The sequence below is a fragment of the Ambystoma mexicanum genome, chromosome 8, assembly GCF_040938575.1.
Source record: "Ambystoma mexicanum isolate Mex_15411 chromosome 8, UKY_AmexF1_1, whole genome shotgun sequence".
NCBI classification, from domain to species: domain Eukaryota; kingdom Metazoa; phylum Chordata; class Amphibia; order Caudata; family Ambystomatidae; genus Ambystoma; species Ambystoma mexicanum.
In genome coordinates this window covers 339,690,361-339,709,250 of record NC_090929.1, presented here as the reverse complement: position 1 = coordinate 339,709,250, position 18,890 = coordinate 339,690,361, and the positions used below count along the sequence as shown (strand labels likewise).

The following is an 18,890-nucleotide window of genomic DNA, read 5'->3' as shown; positions in this document are numbered from 1 at the left end:
CATGTTCACTTGTCAACCCTTGGGAGGATCAATGTCCTCCGCAATAATTTGTAAACTCCTTTTGAGTGTCAATTCACAACATAGGGCATACTCATGGTATCTTAGTCATCTCCCACCAGAAGCTGGGTTGTGTTCTCGTCACCGCTGCTGGATGTATTTACCACAAACGTCAAACAAAAAGTCACACATAAAAATCAGGTGTGTCGATTGATCTACTCATATTGTTTACCACAAACGTCCACCCATTCCATTTCAACCGATCCGGGTTCACCATGGATCGCCGCCGTCAAGCGTTCCATTAGGTACAATTTTCGTGCTGTAGTGACCCATTATGTCTTTCCGGGGGGCAACTCTCTCCTCCAATGTGTTGCCAGGCATGCCCTCCCACAGTAAGTAGGCCATGAACCATTTTCGGCAGTCTGTGTTCAGCCTCCACTTCCTGTAGCCCAAACAGAACCAGCATCAGTGTTTTTACTCTTGGGATCCCATCTAGGTCCCTAATCCAGATCAGAACTTCATCTCAATAGGACTGGACCATCACACATCCCCACCACATATGACAGTAGTCGGCCCTCGATCCACACTCATGCCAGCACATTGGACTCACAGACTAATACATTTTTGAAAGCCTGAACGGGTCCTATTATTGCCACTTGTGCAATCATTTAATAGCATGCAATTTGTACATAACAGGAGATCAACATCTTGTGAGCGCCACGGCACAGTCTTTGCCAAGTTTGAGGGTCAAGATCCATCTCCAGGTGTCTGTCCCATTGCTGTCTCAATATATCAGTGGACCTACTTCTCATCCCAAGTAGGGCGCTATACAGTGCACAAATCAATCCCCTGCAGTCAAATGCTGTGTCTAAGATCTTTTCAAAGGGTGTAAGCTTCCTTTGTAATTTTTCTTTCCACGCCCCACATGTTAGCACCCCCTTCAATTGTAAGTACTGGAAGACTGAGAGCGTACCTTATCCAGGACCTACTCCAGCTCGACTATTGAGATGAACCTTCCATCCCTCCACAGTTGCCCAATCCTTTCTAGCCCCGCTTCATACCATCTTTGAAACCTTAACGGGTTCCGTATGGCATCTCTGACTCGGGCACCCACAGGTGTCCCAGAGGTGATGGCCACGATGTAATGCCACTCATTCCCATTCCATGTCACCAAATACACCAAATAGTTTCTAGAATGGGGTGTTCCCGTATCCTGCATGGTAACTGAGCTATGGGGACACACAACCATTCTCCCACCGTGGCCGGTCATTGATGGAGGTTGTCTAATCCCACCAATTGTAGGTCTCCCTGCAAAAAACCCTGTGCTTTTTCCCTTGCCACAGAAACCTCAGAAGAGTTCTCTTGGTAGCTCTGAAGTAGAGGTCGGGGATCTGAATTGGGAGCATTTGAAACAGGCATACAAATCTAGGGAGAACCACAATTTTAAGCGTGTACAAGCTCCCCATCCAGGAGACCGTCATCGTGTTCCATTTCTCTAGATCTTTCTCTATTTCAGTAGTCGGGTGCTGGGGGGGTGGGGTTGCTTCTTACACCCCCCCCCAAGCACTGTCATGACATTTACAACAAAGTACCGAATCGTTCCCTAGGTGACATTCATACCCGGGAGTGAGAAACGCCCCATACCGTCGTCCCTATTTTTATCCAGTGGGAAAAGGACTGGTTTGCCCTTGTTAATCTTAAATCCCGCCATATGGCTATATTGTTTGGTCAAACCAACCGCAGATGATACCGAGGTCAGTGGGTTAACCACATGCACCTCCGTTTTCTTCTCTAAACATAGGGTCCTTCCACAGAGACTCACCTCCATTTAGATTTTCTAGGATAGAGACCGCTCCAACCAATATCGACTGGCAGCATATCATGGTCTGACCAACTAACAGGGTGACTTTCTAATCCCAGTGCCAGATCCCATAAATCCCTTGAAATATAGACACACTCTATTCTCGTTGAAGTTCCATGTGGGGCCGAATAGTAGGTAAACCCCTTCACTTGTGGGTGGAAGTGACGCTATATGTCTTTCAGCCCTATAACTCCCTTGTGGTTTTGAGTGCACGGCCCCTTGTTTCTGAGGCTCTAGTCTCCCTGGATTTTTGGACTGCCTGTCTAGATCGGGGTCAATCCAGATATTAAGGTCTCCACCAACTATAAGATGTCCCAGTCCCTCACTCGTTAATTTCTCCAAGGTTCTCTGCAGGAACCTCCTTTGTCCCTGATTGGGGGCATACAATGTGGCAAATTTGAACCTCATTTTTCTGATCAAACCTGAGACCAATACCACCTTCCCCTCTGAGTCTGTCCACAACTTGGTAACTTCCATCCTGAGTCCTCTAAGGACCACAACCCCTACTCCTCCTTTCTTTGTTATCCGTGAGCCCCAGTACTTGCCCCAATCAGGCCACAGGGGATATTACGCTCCTCTCCCCTCAGATACTTGGTCCCCTGAAGGAATGTCAATTGCGGACCTTCTAAAGTCCCTTGCAAACAAAAACCTCTTGGTGGGGGAATTAAGTATTTCACATTCACTGTACCTACCCGTAAGAGGCCCACAGTCCTCCCCTTCATCGGGTCAAATATTATAAACTCCTTTAACACCATCCATTCACCTCTGAGTCACCACCCTGCCAGTGTAATGAAAAAGTCTGTAAGTGAGCAATGCCATAGCCATGTCATTGGTCTCAAAATACCCTCCCTTTTCACACCTCCGGCCCTTTCCAGTTAGTTTCACTAGTTGACCACTGAACCACCACCACCCAAGCCCAGGACCCCGGGCCGGCCCTGATCACCTACAAATCTGGTGCCCCCACAGCCACCCCCCCCCAAACACCATCAACACAATACCCATTAACTGCTCCACACAAAGCCACATAACTAAACCCTGATAATTAACATCAATACTGCTTTCCCATTCAAGTTTAACTTCGACCTCCTCCTCCCCCCGGCTACAGAGTCCGCAAGCTGACTTTCCCAAATCCGAACCATTAGTGGCTCCCCTCCAGCATCCTCCAGAAATGCGTTCAAGGCGTGTTAGCCAGGGAAGTATTCAACTTAATAAATGTCCTTGAATCAGGGACTAGTCTTCTGTTGGGCCCCTTAATGTGCCATTGACTATCTCCTCCATTGTCTCCTCCAGGGCCCGGGGTAGACTCTCCAACACCTAACAGCTCTCCAGAGACTCTGTTTATTTCTTTCTCCGTGGCCAGCCTGTACTTACGATCGTCCAGCTCAAAAGAGATCGAGAATGAAAATCCCCATCTATATCTGACCCCTTTTTCGTTCAGCCATTTCGTCAGCTGCAAACAGTCTTCTCTTTTTGCTAGAGTAAGGGAGGTCAACCTTCCCCCCTATGTCGGCCCTTCGAATCTCTTCTAGCAGTGAGGCGACATCCTTCTTGGTGGCCATCGAATCCCTCCCCAGCCCCGCCACCATAACCTTCCGTGAGGTATTCTCTGTGCAATCCATTTTGCCAGGGTATGCAAATTCAGCCAGCCTTGCTTTAAGCTTAATAAAGCATTGCATCAAAGTGAAGCACCCAGAACGAGGCGGCTCCTCTTTCAGCCCCACCGGGGCAGGCCCTTCCTCTTTACCACTTGTCCGGCACTGATTTCTCTCCAGTCTACCGCGGGGGGAGGTGTCCAGGCGAGGCAGGCACACGCCCTGGGATCAGGGGCCCACACCTCCCACAGAGTTCCTCCTCCCGTGGACCTAGTCAAGTTTCACCCACTTGGCCCGGGGGGGGTGGCTCTACTGTCAAGTCCTTGTATGCCCAGTCTACCCCTAGTCAATCCCGGCCTCTCGGCACTGATGAAGGTGACCGAAAGCCACACACTGACAGCTACCTCCAGCTATTCCAGTCTCTAGACCACCCCTGGGCGCAGAGGGCCGGGGGCCCACACCTCCAGGGTGTTATTCGCTGTGGCTGAGGGGCAGCCTGCTCCCAGGATCACAGTGCCTCCTCACTGTCCCTTCCTGGCTCCCTCTGCTCCCTGGGCACGCTGCAGCAACAGGTTGGCCCTCTCCTGGTCCCCTCCAGCAGCCCCTGGGGCTGTTGTACCGGCCGATGCACTTCTTTGGACCAGGTCCTCGCTCCAACCAGGTGACTCCTCCTGGAGCCCGAGCAGAGGCTGACACTACCTGAGCCACGTCCCTCACACGGGGATTACGGGACTCAGGGATGTGGGTTTCTCTTTGATGGGCTGGGTCACGGATAATCCTCCAGGGGTCCTCTTTCATGTCAGTGTCCTCGTCCCGGGGGAGGGGGGATGGCTGTCGCCCCCAGCAGTCCAACCGCTGCTCCAACTGGGAGCTGGCTTCCTCGAGCGGCCTGCTCCCCGGGAAAGCACTTTGGCTTTTCCCCCGTTCCTCTGCACACACGGATATCTGGCTGTGTGTGGTCGATCTCCACTGTTTATGGGACCAGGCACGCCTCGCGGGGTCCCCTATCGGCAGCAAGCGCTTCCTTACTGAGGGGGGTTTAAGTGGGGACACACTCAATAATTCGGGGTCCGGAAGACGGAGGAACACGATCATGCAACCTCCATCCGTGCCCCTTGGTTACAGATCATGGGTGTCATCTTTAATGGCTCTGGGGACTGCACAGTGCCTCTGCCTTGCAGGTGATGATTTTTCCTAGAGCTTACTCTATTTTTGCATCCATGTGTGGAAAACACACATTCGTGCAGAGTTGTCTATTGGTGGACACAATTCCTCTGTGGTCTGTGTGAGCCATGCTGATTACCTTGTCTTGCCGTGTGTCCGGTATAATGATTCGGTTTTCTTTTAGCAGTAGTCCGTCCGGCGAGATGGATGGAATGTGCTGTAAGAGGTGAAACGTTTTGAGTAGTTTTCGGTCTGCTTCGGAAGTACCTACTCCCCCAGAGTTGGATTTGTGGAAATTTCCTAAGGTTACACTGTCCTTTACTTGCATGAGGATCGGGTCCCAGCGCATTCTGTGGAGGATTTCTGACATTGTGAGAGATTTAGGGAGGGCATGGTTCACAATGTAACTGATATAGATTGATCCACCTTGTTGGATTGTGTCTTTCCTTGCAGCACGGGACATCAGGACAAAAAGTCAGCTGGATTATTGTCTTTTCCTGGACGATGTACTATCGTGAATGAGTATTCTTGTAAACAGAGCCCCCACCGTGCAATACGAGGAGGAATTTTCGTGTTTGCCTTTCCTTATATTGTTAGCGCCTGGTGATCTGTGACAATGGTGAATCTCTTGCCATATAGAAATACAAGGTAATGCTTGCAAGTTCATACTGCTGCCAGGCTTTCTTTTTCTTGTTGGGAGTACAAGCATTCTGTCCGAGATAGTGGTATATGCAAGTTGCAGCCTGTGTGCCGGGAGGATGAACCAGAGGACCCTGGTTTGAATTAAGATGGCTCCTAGCCCCACCAGGCTTGCGTCCACCATCAACTCTGTTCCCATGTCCGAATCATAGTATGCCATGCATGAGGCAGAGGAGATGCATGTTTTAATTTCCTGGAACGCTTCTTCAGTCATTTGACCACCTGAATTCCTGTCCTTTTCCTGTGAGTAGTAAGGGTGTGCTGACGGAGGCGAAATCTTGTATACATCACATGCAATAACTGGCCATGCCCAGAAACGACCGTACAGCAGACATTGACGTAGATATTTGTGTCTCAACCAGTGCTCGTACTTTGTCAGGATCAGGTTTTAGAACGTCCCGCGAGAATGTGTGTCCAGGGAACTTCAGTGTGGATTTACGAAGTTCACATTTTGCTGCGTTAAGAGTCAGATTGGCTTCTTCCAGTGCCATGCACACTCGGTGTAGCGCATCGTCAGGTGCTTATTGTGTCGCTCCGAAGACTAAGATGTTGTCGCTGTCATTTAGGCATTGTGGAATGTGTTTAATTACTTGGTGTATTACATTTTGGAAAAACTCAGCTGTGGAGGACACAGCAAAACATTGCCTATTATAGCAAAAGAGTTCGAGATGCATGGAGAATGTAGTGATGTAGCGGGAGTCACAGTGTAGTTCGGGTTGGTCGTAGCCCTTGTTTGTCTAGTTTGGAAAAGACTTTGGTTCCATGCAGCAAGTGCATCATATTAGTCATTCTCAGGGATACATGTCTTTCTCTTTCGATTGCTACGTTAGGTGCCCTCATGTTCACACATATGCGAATATGTCATCACTGTCTTTCTTGGGTACTGGTACGATGGGTGAGACCCAAGGTGTGGGTTCTGGTGGCGTGTTCAATATCTTGCGCAAGGAGTGTTTGGAGTTCATCCTCTACTTGCTTTTCTATGTTCAGAGGGATCCCTCGATAGTGCGGGGCCATTGGCTTGTTATCTGTGTTGATATGTAATTTGGTATGTTTTCCTTTGAGACGTCCCAGGCCACTGAATAATGCGGGCAACATTTTGATTGTCTCTTTCGGGCTTGTTGTGTAAGATGTCATAATTTGGTACATTATATGCACCAGTCCCATTTGTATGGCTGATTGAAAACTGAGAATGCTGCCACCTGGTACCTCATCTTTCATTCACTACATATATGTTCAATTTTGCCACCTTGTCCTTGTAGCTGCACAAGGCTTTGAACATGCCTTTGCATTCTAGAGGTGTGTTTGCTACATAGGGATAAATGTCTGTCGGCCGGTTTCCAAGTTTCTTAGTGGAGCAATGTTAGCATTTAGTGCATCGAGAATGCCTTTGAATGAGTTGGTGGTGGTTTCAGGCATTTCAAACACATTGTCACGTACAACAGGGCCTAGTGAGTGCATCAGTATGCCCCCGAGATGATGCTCTTCTCGAACACCAGTGGTGTTAATGTAAATGTTAAGCTCCTTGAGCCATCTGTTCCAGCGAGGTGCCAAGCTGCTGGTATCCAAGATATCTAAAGGTGGGATGGCATGTAATTGAAGCGAGTTATGTCCCTCTTCTTCCCTGGTGGGTATTGTTGTAGCAGGGGAGGGCGGCGTGTGTGCCAATGTGCTGCTAAAACCCTCATCATCCGACATTTTGGGGGACTAATGGAGGTAAGTGAAACAGAGCCCTCGGGGCATTGCAATTAGGAATAACTAGGCTGCGTAGGTAAAGTGGTAGCGTGTGCACACTCCTACCTTTGCGTGTTGCCATGTTCATGTCCTCACGCGATGTATAGATGGGCCCTGGATCTGAGCAGGCAGGCTTCCAAAGACACATGGCGTAGGCCTTGGGTGCGATGTAGACGAGCTTCGCCTGATTCAGGGCTTGCCGCTCCCCGTATTGAAAGACAGATGGTAGCAGGCGCTCTCTCGATGAGCAGGGTGCAGGATGTGACTTGGGTCGGCGAGCGGGACAATCGGGCACCAGCGACATAGTTGGTGGCAGCAGCATGAGAGAAGCACAGACAGCATGGATGGCTTGTGCCTCAGCACGCATGGGTGTGTAGATCCTCATTGCCAGTGTTGTGCTCGGCTGGTGGGCCGTATGTAATAATAGGCAATGTGCAATGAAGACCCTGAGACAGGTATTAAAGATGAACCTTCTTGCTTTAATTCCTACCTCGGACTGCCGAACCTAGGGCTAGCTCCGCCTTCCCACGTGACTCTTCGTCACTCTGTCCCGCAACATTAAAGAAGGACGAGCAAGCTCAAACATAAAGATAGGACATTAGAACCAGTATCCAGTAGAAAGTTCAATGTAGACCAGCACCCAAAACCCCCACACTAAATCCACCAGAATTCTAGGTGTTCTGATTCAGTCTAGAGTGCCTAATGGGGGGGGGGCGTGGCCGGCGAGTGCAAGATGAGGATGTGATTCCTCAGAGCTCCCGGGGTCGCCAGCAAAATCCTGCCTAAATCCTGAAATTTTGGGTCGCTACACCCATGAAAAGCACATCAATGTGTGGCGGAACCCATACACAACGTCTCGCTGCAATATGAGTGCATACTGCAGCGACAGCTGAAAGATATCTGCTGTGGAGGTGCGGCGTGGGTGACTGCAACACCAGGCAAAATGGCCGCCGGAACCGCCGAGCAGGTGAAGGCGCGAACCACGGAGGGCCCCCACAGAAACAATCAGCCTTCAGCAGACCAAGTTTGCGGCGGTGACTGGGGAAGAATGCACATAGATACTAGCTGCGGGCGGTCCCTGATGCAGATGACAAACTAACTTGTGGAAGTGGTCGAGTGCCGTTACCCGCAGCCCTGTGGAGAATGGAGAAAGAACATCGCCGACAGACGCTGACGGACCCCCGGCCAGACGGTGCCCGTGTCCAACAGGGCGGTGGGAGGCGAGGAGTCTGGTCCTCCCCTGGCACACTATCTCAGCGGGGACAAGCTCCATAACCCATCCCTGACAGACGTGCGCTGGTGCGCATTTGACGAGAGCTCCGGGAGACACAGCAGGAGGACCCGGGGGCATAACGCTTGCTGGAGCTGTAACAAACATCCACAGCGGACGCGGCTCACGCGGGACGCCTACGCCGCACCTCCTTTTCAGGGGGAAAATGGGAATCGAATGCCTGGTATGGCCCGACATCTGTGCTGAGAACCGGCGGGGCCCCCACTGCAATACTACCACACTTGTGACCACATGCAGCAGCCATAAAACTGCCCCAGTCGGGGGAAAGGGTGGGTAACCTACGGAAAGTGTGCTGCATTCATTGTTTGGAACATGGCAAACCACCAACAGAACGGTGAATATATGAGAGACCACTGAGGAGGTGTGTTAATGGACAAGTGAAGCTGTGCAAAAACGGCCCGCCGGACCTGAGACGAGTGTTTATGGGATCAGGCTCTCCATAGACACATCTACAAAACGTGTTGGCAGAAAATCCGGGGGCGATTGTTTACACCGAACTCCTGTGGGCCTGTAACATACCATAAGCACATCTTCAAACACTACAAGCAGAAACTGCATGGCGCTCTGACAAGAGGTACAACGAACGAAACTGCCACACATGGGTGAGGGGCACTAATTATAAGCTGGTCACTACCGCAAGTGACGCCCCGTCTTGCCACCACAAGATCAAAGAAGTGGAGAATTGCGCAACGGCATTAGTCTGTAGCATTTGGCCTCTGGCAGCCCCGCTGCCCTTTGCATAATGTACTCAATGCTCCACAGGCAGCAACACCCCAATATAATACCCCTAGCCAATGCTCCCTGCGCATCTGGTGCCCATAACAATTGTGGAACAAAAGAGACAACCAAGTAACACATCCTCATACCGACAAACCGTGAGCACACACTACACTGGTTTGAGTCACTCTCTCAACAACAATAGGGACAGACTGAGCACCTGCAAACCTCTGATGGCCAAACCACAATGGGGAAAGACAGGGCCAAAGCTGCGTCAACACAGAGAAAAATGGAACAGTACGCAACCCCTGCCCAAACTCTCCCCACAGGAGCAAGCTAAACCAGGCGAAGTACTGGGAACAGCGGAGGACATATCCCTGAAAGATGTTATGAATGCCATTGCAAGCTCAAGGACCTCTATGGAAAAGAAGATGGATGGTATAGGTGCAGAAGTATCATTGCTATGCCACGATCTGCTAAAACACACGGCCCGAACGGGGGAAGCCTAGGGTTGCATATCGGAAACTGAAGATGGCCTGAGTACTGTAAACCAACAAATGTCAGAGACATTGTCCCGCGTCAAGGCGCTGGAAAAATGAGTGGAAGAGGGAGAGGGCAGGGCAAGAAGGAACAACATCCGGATACTGGGACTGCCCGAAAAAGCAGAAGGCGCAAGCATGGAACTGTTCCTTGAACAATGGCTCGCGGATCTCTTCACTCCCAAGACCCTGTCGAAATTCTTTTCAATTGAACGAGCCTATCGGATGCCAATGGGCAGACAGATCCCGGGGCTCCCCCGTACAGTGATGGCAAAGCTCCTGAATTACAGGGATTGCAATGCCATGCTGCAGATGGCAAGAACCAAGGGCTCATAACATTTAATGGATCCAAGGTTGCCTTTTTCCCAGATTTCACCAGAGAGGTACAGAAAGCGAGGCAATCCTTTGCCCCCCCTCAAGACGCGCCTACAGACCCTCAACATAAAATATGGACTCTTATTCCCTGCACAACTGAAGATATACCTTAACGCAACAACTGTGCATTTCACGGATCCCAGAGATGCATGGCATTGGGCAGAAAGACATCTGGAAGGTGACTGGAGACTAAATAGGAGACAAGGCAACAGCAGAAACCGACCGCGACCGGAGAGGGCGCCGATAGAGCACCCACAAGAGCCGGATGCATTGCCAAATGGAGATAATGTCTGAGGCGAAGGCTTGGACATTGGCGTGCAACAATGTGCACCGCAGTCTGACACTGCGTCAATGTGCTGTGACTACCCTGCTGCCAAATTTGCAGACCCAGATATCTGTATAGCTGGCGACCTTGTCCGCTTGGACCCCCTTTAAGGTTGCTTGGCAGATAGGATAAGTAACAACTCTGTCTACTGGTTATATGCCAATGCTTATAAACTAAGGCATTGAGGGTAGACCTGTTAGTTTAACGGTTTATGTTCTAGTTTGGGTGACAGATATTGGGTCAAAGTATAGGGAGGAGGGATTGGGGAAGTTGTGAACGTTTGTGCCGGCAACAGATGCCGCAAGTTGAATGGGATACAGGGGAGGGGGGGGGATTTCTTAACCATGGTTCCTAATGGGCCCGGAACGCACAGCATGATTATTCCTATGAAGCTACACCACACTGCGAGACAACAGTTTGAGCCTCTTCTCAAAGCCCCACACACACCACTCAACAGAAACACCTCTACCCTAGATGGCAATACCTGGTTCTGACACAAGAACCTTGTGACTCCTGACATGGAATGTCAATGTGCTGGGTGGAGGGATTAAGCGTAGACTTGTCATCCAAGCTCTAAATAGGCACTCGCCGGATGTGGCGCTGCTCACCGAGACTCATCTAGCAGGCACAACCTGCAGCCTATTTAAACGCTGCAACTATCGCACGGCATTGCATGCAGGCTTCACCATGGGCTGGAGAGGAGTCCTTATACTGATCCACAAAAAGACACCATTCATACTTTCCAAAGTGTCGCAGGTGACAGGGGGTAGATATGTTTATATAAATGGGACACTGTGGAACCAAATCGTAACGATATTGGCTGTGTACTCACTACCCACATTAATGTCCACACTCATAGAGGATATAACTCCCGTGACAGTCAATACTGCCTCAGACATATTCATCCTAGGAGGTGATTTTAATGATGTCATGAACGTAGGGATGGACCGCATGCACCTAAGTGGCAGAAACCCTGATACTCACACAAAACTGTCTACTTTCACTGCGGCATTTGGGTTGAGAGATGTATGGTGCGACCTCCACCCTGAAACCCGGGGAATATTCATTCCACTCGGGCGTCCACGCTTCCCTTTCAAAGCTGGATTATTTTTTCTTCCCAACCACAGATATACACAAAGCGCTTAGCGCTACCCTACTCCCACGCCGAATCTCTGAACACTCGCCCCCGTTAATAGAATTGACAACGAGAAGGCCACTCCCCCCCCACCCTCCTGGCGACTTAATAATTATTATCTGGGCTTTCCAGACCTTGTAGAACACATCCAGCAGACCACAAAAACCTATTTCAAACTGAGTGCAGGGTCAATCGATGACCCAGGGATGGTATGGGAGGCATACAAACCAGTGCTACGAGGAGAGATCCTTTCCTGGACAACGGCACATAAGAAACTACACTTAGAGAAGATGAAGGAAGCGGAAACGCAGGTGGAGCAAGCAGAACAAGCACACCTGGCAGTAGACCTACCTGAGACTAACCGCACGCTAATACTTGCTCAAAAGAAATTGCAAAACATAGCCCTAGACCATGCCAAGCAAGCACACAGAGCGATGCGTGCCAGGATATACGAGACAGGTGATAAGGCAGGTAAAATGCTAGAGTGGCTGCAACGCAGAGATGAAGGGCACAAACAGGTTAGAATGATAAAACCCGACAGCGCGGAAACATTGTTAACTGACCAGGATATTGCGGAAAGTTTTGCTGCTTACTATGCTGCTCTATAAATCACATGAAACCCCCGCTAACCTCTCTGTATTGGAGGAGATCGCCCTCCCACACATAACGAGCGCACAAAAAGACCTACTAGATGCAAACATAACAGAAGAAGAGCTGGTGCTGGCCATATCGCAGCTCCAACCCAGGAAAACGCCGGGGCCAAATGGTTTCCCGATGAACATATAGAAAAGAATAGAACCCAGTGAAATAGTCTCAAACCTTCTACACATGTACACACATTCGAAGACACAAGGCCAGTTTCCACCAGACCTGTGAAAAGCCACCATAATTGTGATACCCAAACCGGGTAAACCTCCAGATAAATGTAGTTCGAATAGGCCGATTTCGTTAATAAACAGCGAGACCAAAATCTTAGGGAAAGTACTGGTGACCCGTCTACAGAAAGTTATTGCGTCACTGATACATCCGGACCAGTGTGGCTGCATGCCCCAAAGATCCACATGCATGAACATACACAGGCTGCACGCAGCGCTAGAAAAATCCCCTACTCTCCATGTCACCTAGCGCTATTGACAATAGACTTCAAAAAGGCCTTTGAGTCGGTCTACTGGGAGGCACTGTGGGAAATTATGCGCCGTATGGGATTTGAGGAACAATTCATGGGATGGGTACAACTACTATACAAATCGCCCGAGGCCGAGACCAGGGTAAACGGGTGGCCCTCTAAACCCTTCAGCCTAGGCAAATGGACACGACAGGGCTGCCCCCTATATGTCATGCTCTTTGCATTGGCAATAGAGCCATTGGCCATACTATTAAGGGACATGCATACGTGGAAAGACTTTCAATGGGCAGATGACTGGGAGGACAAGATCTCACTATATGCAGATGACCTGCTTCTGTATCTGACCAACCCCATATCCTCCAGCCCAACAGTACCACTCCTTCTGGAAAAATATGAATCCTTTAGCGGCCTGAGGGTAAACTGGTCAAAACTGTGTTATTTCCAGTGAGGGGGAATGGAAAGTGCTGTCCCACCAAATTGCCCCTTCCGCGTTGAGAGTGGCCATTTCCAATATCTGGGGTCCAGATCACAACAAACTTGAATGAATATGTAGCGTGGAATCTCCAGCCAGCCATAGACTGATTTTTTGAAGATGTCAAGCACTGGAACGCCCTACCGCTGACTCTGTTAGGGAGAGCAGCATTATTTAAAATTATGTCCTTGCTGCGATTCTTGTACATCCTCCAAAATGCCCCACTACACATCCCCACGCAGGAATTTCACAGGATTGACGGAACCCTCATGAAACTCCTATGGAACAATGTACACCCGAGGCTAGCACTTAACACCCTGCAGCGGTCCATCTGGGAGGGAGGCATTGGGCTGCCGCGCCTACAGACATACTGCTGGGGAAGCCAAATGGCAGTAATAAACGACATGCTGCACGGAGATCAATTGCTGCCACACATTAAACCCAACGTCATAAGGGGGCGACAATAACTCCATTAAGTCCCTATATCAGAAAATGAACAATAACACCCCCAAAACCATGGCATCCCACCGGACAACAATCTGGGCAGAGGCGCACAAACACATAAATTGGGAAGGGAAGATCACCCCTGCACAGCCGCTGTGGGCAAACAAGCATATTTCTGAGCTGCATGAACTCCCCAAATGGCAGAACTGCATAACAGCGGGTATAACAAAGGTGGGTGATGTGATTACGGGAGAAGGGATCACACCCTTTGATGAGCTGGCCCGTAAATTCATCCTCCCTGCTACTGATCGGTACTGACACACACAGCTAAGCCATGCCCTACGACATCACCGCCCTGATCTGAGCATTATGGCAGACTGCACGCCCATAGAGAGAAACGTAGTCATACACCGAATAGATGCCAGAATCACCTCGGTAATGTACAATGCTCTTACCTCCTTTGCTACGCCTGACTTAGTGAGTCTAAAATCCAAATGGGGAAGGGATGTGGGAGAGATCCTACCAGAAGACTGGATAACAATCCTAATGTACCCAAGAGAAACAGCTATATCAGCTAGACTTGGCCTCATCCAGCTAAAAATGCTACATAGAATTTACTACCCACGGGTACCACTCTATCGATGGGGTAAAACCACAGACCCCAACTACCTGCGTTGTGGCCAAGAGGAGGGCACCTTCTTCCACATACTGTGGGACTGCTCACACATCAGGCTATACTGGCAACAGTGCTGTTCTACATTGTCTAGGGTACTGGGCTGTACTGTGGCCAGAGATCCAAAACTGATGCCACTGGGTGCAGAAGATGAGGGGACAATGTCACGCTATGATAAACTATTGCTCTCGACCTCCACAGCACTGATCAAACGCAACATAGCTAAACTGTGGGGATCTAAAGTAACTCCGGAACATGTACAATGGCTAAATGATGTAGACGCATACATAGCAATGGAGCAATAAGTGTATACGGCCAGGGGCTGCCCTGGCATAGGTGATAAGGCTGGGGGAAGTGGGAGAACGCTCACTAGTATACCAAAAGTGTATAACAGAGGCCCATATAGCGGCCGAGAAAGTGTGGACTTGCAATACTGCTTTTATTTTGTGTGACTGAACCTGGGACCCAGAAATGGTTAGAATGTTAAGGTTGATGTACTCCATTAGAAGTAATGTTTATTTGTAATGTGTTTAAGCAAAAACCAATACAAATGTTATATTAAAAAAAAGTGCCTAATAAACGTGTTGTAATTACCTCCTACCCACGCCCCCCGCCACTATCCTCCCTGTGACACAGCCTAGAAAGTGCCCATCACTCTAATCAATCCCCTTGAATCCTTGGAGTAGGAGGCCCATCCAGAGAATAGGCCATGGAAATCGTCTCCCTGATTCATCTACTAAAGGTCTGTGCAGTAGCTTTTTTACCCAGACATGAACCCCCACCTGTCACCAAAAGGGTGTCCGATTGTCAAACCCCCTTAGATTTGTCAAGGTATGTTAGCCCTGCCCTTTTTACCTCCAAATGACTCCATGCCTACTCATCTAAAGAGCCACAGTTCGGGGGAAAAGGAGGGAAGAGCAATCTCCCGGGATAGATGGAAACTAGAGAGAACTTTGGGATGGAAAGCTGGCACACATCCGAGGAACAGAATGTCTTCCTGCATAATCAGATAGGGGGCCTAATACACCAAAGCCCTAATAACCCCAACCTCCTGGCAGAGATGGTAGTCACCAGAAAGACGGTTTTGAGGGTCAGACACTTCTATTAAATAGGCTCCAAATAGCAGTCTGCAGGATCCTTATTACTAATGGACATTACCAAGGGGTCGGGGTGGCGGACCCCAGTGCTGTCCTTGGTCTGGTGATCATGAAACTCTTTAATAGATGGCCCACCAAATTCACAACTTCTGTGACCCCCCCTCCCAAGGTGACCTGAAAGATCTGATGTCTGCTCATTGGGCACATAAGGTAGAGAATGCCAGTTTCAGTGTAAACCCTTCCTGCAAGAACAGGAGCACATCCTGTATCCCACAGACCATGGCCAGAACATCCCTCCTAGTACACCAATTCTAGAAGTTTTTCTGATGTCCATCAGTTCTTGAGCGTGGGGGACGCCTATAATTTTGGACCGCTGTAGCTAAATCCCTGCATAACCCCTTTTGGTGGAGTTTTGACCTCTAAATTCTAAGGCATCCATGTCGGTTTTCCTTATATCCCCCGGTGCCTACCAGTACCCCAAGATGGGATAGGGCCAGCTCAAGAGAGGAACACCGGTAACACAGCTATATCGATGATCAGGGGGAACCAGGATCTTCAGGGCCAAATGGGAGCAATTAGAATGACCTCTGTTACAGAATCCCAGATCTTGAGAATTACCCTCTGGAGCACTGGAAGTGGAGGGAAGGCATACAGCAGCCTAATGGGCAGTTCTGTGGCCATCACATCCACTGGCCAAGCCCCCTGACAAGGGAAGGGAGTACAGGACTTTGTACTCTTGGAATTTTCTGGGGACGCAAAGAGATCTCCGGTGTTCCAAGCCTCTGGCAGATGGAAACATCCTGCTCTGATGGTCTGCTTCCAGATTGTCCTTCCCCTTATGTGAACAGCCCTGATCTCCAGAAGTTTCTGCTCGGCCCCAATTCTAGAACAAACTGCTGCAGAGGTCTGGTACAAGTTCCCCTTTCTGTTCACATATGCTATGGCTGTTGTATTTGTATTGTCAGTCTGCAGAGTAACTGCCTTTCCTTGAAGGGCACTAAACAGCTGCATTCAGCTCCCGCAATTCAAAGAGTGACGAGCTTTGTGGTCATTCCACCTTTCTTGATGTCTGTCCCTGTACTACCACTCCACAACCTAATTCGCTGTCATCAGTAGTAACAGTGGTCGGCAAGGGCCTCTTGATCAGAGATCCTCTGAATAGGTTGTTGCTGTGGAGCCACCAGTCAAAACTCTTTCTCAGGCATTCTAAGACTGGAATAACAGCCGCAAAGTTCCGGGAGTTCTTGTGCAGGTGGGAGGGAATTTGTGCCCATAGAATCAGGAATATGCAGGAAGCCATGTGCCCCAGAACTTGCAGAAAATCCCTGCCCGTGTCTGATATTGGACTAGAAGCGTATTGAGGGCTGAGAGTAGATTCTGTGCTCTGCTTTCTGGAAGAACCTTCTCCTCCTCTGTGAAAATGAGCCACGATGAATTGGAGATTTGTCGATGGAGAAGCCATAATGTTCCCCAATTTATCAGGAAACCTGCATACCATACTCTTGCTCATGTCCTGTTGCTCCTGAGATGATACCTTGAGGAGCCAATCGGCCAGGTAAGGAAACGCATGAATACCTTGATGAATCATGGGATTCAGTCACTTCTTGCGAGGGGGGGGGGTGTTTCCTTGTGAGACTAGGGAGGTGAGCATGTTACGCAATAGTCCCCCTACGGGTGGTGGCAAGCCGGAACTCACAGGGAGAGACCCCCCCCGCCCCTTGGGGGCAAGGAATCCCATTCTGCAGAGGAACTCCCAAAGTACATCACTCTTGAACCAATAGTAACATCAGAACTTCAGAAAGGCTCTAACCAGGGTCGTACTGGGACAACAAAAAGGGCCTGGTCACCCAAATAAAGTGGCCCAACCCTCACAACCCTTGACCTCTGACATCACCGGAAGTGATGTCATTTGACCCCACCTCAAAGTGACATCCCAGGAAGATGAAACACGACCTTTCACCCCTTGACAAAACAGGAAGTGGCATCAAATAGCATTGTTCCCAAGTACACTAAATTACTGTGAATCCAAGCCAGACGTCCAAGGCTAAATGATATGTTATTGTATAGCACTTACGCTTAAGCTCTTTTTCATAGAACAAATATGCATACAATATCACCCAACCTGTGTTGGTACTCATTTATCCACCTAAGAAGGATGAAAGGCTTTTTGAAAAAAAAAAATAATAATTTAAAACTATTTTTTTACAACTTTTTTTTTTTCTTCCAAACCGGCCCAGGCATGGCCAGAAACCGGCCCAGGCATGGCCAGAAACCGGCCCCCACTCCCTAGGGATGTTTTCAGCCGGGCCGCGTGCCAAAAGGCAGAGGAGCCAATCCGACCCTGGTTCCAACCTGAGAAAATACTTGGTAAGACCACAGTGAAGAAGAGTGAGCAAGTAATGCCGATCGTTCAGTGGTTAGAAACGTGCAATATTGTGACGAGGAAGAAACGAGTGACTAATCGAGAACGCACAACTGAAAGAGAAAAAGGACTATAATCTTCCGCTGGGGAGGACCCAGCAAGGTATCATAAAAAGTGAAGAAGGACCAATATTAGAAGAACGTGAAACCCATTTCAAATCAGCAGTGTCGTTGAAACTGATCGAGATTGAAAGATCCTCTGCAGCGAGGAAGCAACCAGCTGGCGTGCAGACTCCACAAGGAGAGCTGAAGGCAGAAGAAATAAGGGGGAGAAAACTCAAAGGAGCGAGCCAGCCATAAGTGCTGGTGTGACATGTGAAAGGTGGGCTGCGCATTCTGGCAACTATGCAGAGACCGCTACAATGCTGGCTCCACGTACAAGATACAGAGAGAGTTGGAGAGAAGGGCGAAGCCGTCCTGTCAGAGCGGAGAGAAACCCTTATGCTGCGAGGAGGCCTGTTGATGCCAACCTGTGGAACAGAAGGTAATTAGAGTGGCGGGAGAGCCGGGAGGGCAACGAGCACCAGAATCATACATGTCACAGTGGCCTTGATGTAAGCAAGTTAAGTACAGAATATTATTGGCACAATCGTCACAGTCCTCCTCGTCCCATTAATAAACGAGAGAGTCCAGAGAGTGAAAATCTTTGCAGGACTCATCCTACGAGTCCAAGTAATATTAAAAATAAACAAGGGAACGAGAAGCATTACTGGACTTATCCCATTTGTCTCAGTAATGTACAAAGTGACCAAGAGAATAACAATTGGGACTGTTGTACTTGCCTCTGTGAAAGAACCAGATAAGGCGAATCCTGACACATGATATCTGACTCGTCCTTATGAGTAGTTGAAGAACCATAGAAAGATGGAAAGGGAAAATCAAATAAAGACAGCATCCGTTTTCCTTGTAATTCTAAAGAAAAAGAGACTATTTAGAGACACTTGAGAAAAGTATAAGAAAAGGAGGTTAAAGGCAAGGATTACCCAAGAGGACTTTACAAAGTCAAGGAGCTAATACTGCAGATAGCCAACAAATATTTAGGATTTTTTTTTTCCAGGAGAAGGGTGTCATTCTCGTGGACTTTAGTTGTTTTGTCTTAGTGGTAGGGTTTGTGTAGCGAACGTAGATTAGCCTTGACTGAGGACATACTTTTTACTTTTGGACTTCACATCTGACAAAGAGTTTGTTTTGCCGGGCAGGGAAACCCACAGCATAGGGGTTAAAAAGATTC

At 49.1% G+C, this 18,890-nt stretch overlaps 1 protein-coding gene across 5 annotated transcripts in view; it reads left to right on the top strand.

Moving 5' to 3' along the window:
* EXD3 (exonuclease 3'-5' domain containing 3) overlaps positions 1–18,890 on the top strand; it is a 3,187,846-nt gene that overhangs the window by 989,269 nt on the left and 2,179,687 nt on the right. The window lies entirely within an intron of this gene.